This window comes from Nannospalax galili, unplaced genomic scaffold, assembly GCF_000622305.1.
Source record: "Nannospalax galili isolate Female #2095 unplaced genomic scaffold, S.galili_v1.0 scaffold1603, whole genome shotgun sequence".
In the NCBI taxonomy this organism is placed as follows: Eukaryota; Metazoa; Chordata; class Mammalia; order Rodentia; family Spalacidae; genus Nannospalax; species Nannospalax galili.
This window is the reverse complement of record NW_008348861.1, coordinates 46,329-49,753: the sequence shown is the minus strand read 5'-3', so window position 1 is coordinate 49,753 and position 3,425 is coordinate 46,329.

The following is a 3,425-nucleotide window of genomic DNA, read 5'->3' as shown; positions in this document are numbered from 1 at the left end:
TGATATTTTATTTTATTTTTTCAATGAGTTTTTTAGGTTTGTTATAGTGGTTTTCTAATTTAAAAAAAAGATATTGGAAAGAATTTAGAATTTATTAAAGTTGATACAATTTCACTCTAGAAAGGAAAATTAGGAAACCATTCTTTTCAATGGGTCCCACCATTCGAAAGACTAACATACCTAAGAATAAGCTTAACAAAGGAAGCAAAGGAATCATATACTAAAGTGTAAATGATGAAAAATAAACCAAAATATCAAATAGTCATGGGTCAGAAGAATTGTTAAGTCACTGAGACTATTCCACTGTAGAGAGTCAATACAATTTCAATCAAAACCCCAATGACATTGTCCACACAAATAGAAGAACAATCATACCATATATATGGAACTACAAACATCACATATAACCAAATGTATCCTGAGAAAAAAGCAATAAAACTGAAAGTATCACATTTTTTCTCAAAATGTACGACATGACTACATTTTTTGTTTTTGTTTTTGTTTTTGTTTGTTTGTTTGTTTGTTTTTTTTTTTTTTTGGTTTTTTTGAGACAGGGTCTCTGTGTAGCCCCAGTTGACCTGGAACTCAGTATATAGACCAGGCTGGCTTCAAACTCACAGAGATCTGCCTGCCTCTGCCTCTCCAGGGCTGGGATTAGCAGCACATGCCACCACCATGCCTGGCTATGACTACAAATTTAAGAGTAGGTTCCTACCGTAAAGACAGCTGGATTGGTTACTTTCCTGTGGTTGTGATAGAATTTAATGACCAAAAGCAAGTGTCAGTGCAGGGGCTGGAGAGATGGCTCACCAGTTAAGAGCACTGACTGTTCTTGCAGATGGACCTGGGTTCAATTCCCAGAACCCACATGGCAGCCACAAACCATCCTTAACTCCAGTTCCACGGGATTCCGAAGCCCTCTTCTGACCTCTGCAGGTGCACTCATATACATTCAGGCAATATACTCATACACATAAAGTAAAAATAATAAATAAAATTAAAAAAATATCAGTGCAGCCAGGCATGTTGTGCTTTTAATCCCAGCACTGGGGAGGCAGAGACAGGGTGGATCTCTGTGAGTTCAAGGCTAGCCTGGTGTACATAGTGAGTTCAAGGCCAGTCTGGTCTACATAGTGAGTTCCAGGACAGCTGGGGCTACAGGGAGACTGTCTTAAAAAAAAAAAAAAAAAAAGCTTCAGTGCTGGGCTGGAGATGGCTTAAGAGCACTGTCTGCTCCGTCTCTTCAAATTGCACATTTTACCTTTTGCTCTGCTTGTTCCCAGAAAAGGTGCACCACAGCTACTGCAATTAGACCTTCTGTATTGTGGGAGCAAAGGACAGGGACAGGGAAGTGCGATAAGCTCTCGGGGTCTTAGTTGTGTCTCTGACTGTGAACTCATAAGTGTTTCTTCACAGATTTCCTCTCTGCTTAGGAGGAGAAGACAGCTGGTAAAGTAGAAGTTGGCCATTTTTCCTCCCCAATCTAGAAGGCAAGGGTGGGCTGAGGGTGACATTTTCCTTCTCTGGTGTGGAAAGCTGGAGCTGACTAGGGTTGAGTATTTCCTGTCTTTTGGGTCAGTTCAACTGTAATAAAACCCCAGTTGCTTAGCTTCTGGAAAGGGTAAGAAAAGGGCAGAAATATGAAATAATGCTCATATAAAACTAGAACCATGGCTTGTTTTTTCCCTGGCCTTAGATGACCCGTGAGCTGGCAGCTGGCAGTCCATGCGATCTCTGCTTTTCCTGTTCATGTATTCTGTCTCCAGACCGGATACTCAGCCAGCTTGCAAATACCTCCGTCTATATGTTCAGGATTGTTGAAAGAACTGTACCATCCCTTTACCACTTGTTTCTGCATCTAATCTTCTCCCGTGTTTACTTATTTACTAATGCAACTCTTAATACAGAAATGCAGAGTGGATGTTCAAATGAGCACGACTGAAGCAACAGGTAATTCTGTGCTTGAAATTCCTAAGAATGACAGGTGACATTTGATAGATGTCAGGTGTTACCTTAGTTAGGGCTTCAACAACGCAGCCACGAGGACACTTTATCACCTAGGTTTTATGTTTGTGAAACTGCAGCTTACAAAGATTAAGCAACTTGAGAGTCATGTGACTGTTAGGTGACAGTGTTGGAACCGCACTGAAGCCCTGTGACCTTGAAGTCAGTTATCTTAACCACCAGGCATGGTGCCTCAGTCTGCTGGCACACTTCATCACTAACAGGCAAATATCAACTTAAAAAGTAAAATATTCTTAAGTGGAATATTTGATATTTTTCCACAATGTATTTTTTATTGCTTTTTGGGGGTTTTCATACAATACAGTCTGATGTTACTTAGATACTATCCCCTCTCTGCACCTCTCCCCACAGCCCCCCCCCAATTTAATGTACTCTTTTATGTAAGTAATATGGCCTGTAGAGTTGAATTTGTGTCCCCAAATGCCCCTGAGTGTGGGTCCATCCACTGGGCCCACCCAGGCCCATCCCTGAAAGACACCATCTTTTCTCCTCCCAGCAGCCCTCAGTGGTCAAAAGTTCGTTAGATTGGGTTCAGATTTCTTACCCACTTCCCCATGTCTATGCTGGAATTGTGTCTGATTTGACACAATAGCACTTGTGCATGCTGTCCCCAATGTTATGAGTTGACATGAGTAACAAACCAGCTGTCTGGAAGACTGTTTTCTTTTGATCATCCACCCCCATATTTGATTATTTTAATGAACATATCAAATATTTTACTTTGTCTAAAATTAATTAATAGAAACTAAGCATAAAATGAGGGTTTTGTCATTTATTATGTTTCCTTGACATATGAGAGAATTGATCCTGTCAGCAAACTGGTAATGAAAGTGTGTGCAGGGAAAGCAAATACCGTGTGTGACTTGTGGTGCAGCAGGAACAGAGTGTGAATACATTTCTTCTTTCTTACTTTAGGGAGACCAGCACTATCACAGTGCCCAAGAGACTGGCACCCACATCGAGATAAATCCTTATTTTGTTCTCAAGCTTCCGGACCTTGGAATGAAGGTCTAGCTGACTTCTCTGCTAAGGAAGCCACATTGCTGCTTGTTCAAGATCAAGAAGAACTGGTGAATTGTTCAGTAAAATTGCTTCATAGAACTTAGAACATTCTTTAAGCTGTGTCGATACCCCTGGACTTTAACCAATTGTCTGTGCAATGAAGGTGGAAACTTTGACTTCTAGAAGTTCAGAATCTGAGCAACAAATCAAACATATGAGCCAAGAAATGTATATAATGAGATGAAACAACTGGAAAGATAAATACAGAGAGAGAAATTTCACAAAGAAAAATTAGCTTTGGTGGGGAATTCGGGAGGACTTCAAACGGAGGTAATGCTTGAACTTTAGAGTTTGTAGAAGAATGACTCTTGAATAAACAAGACTCCAAGTTAATTCCC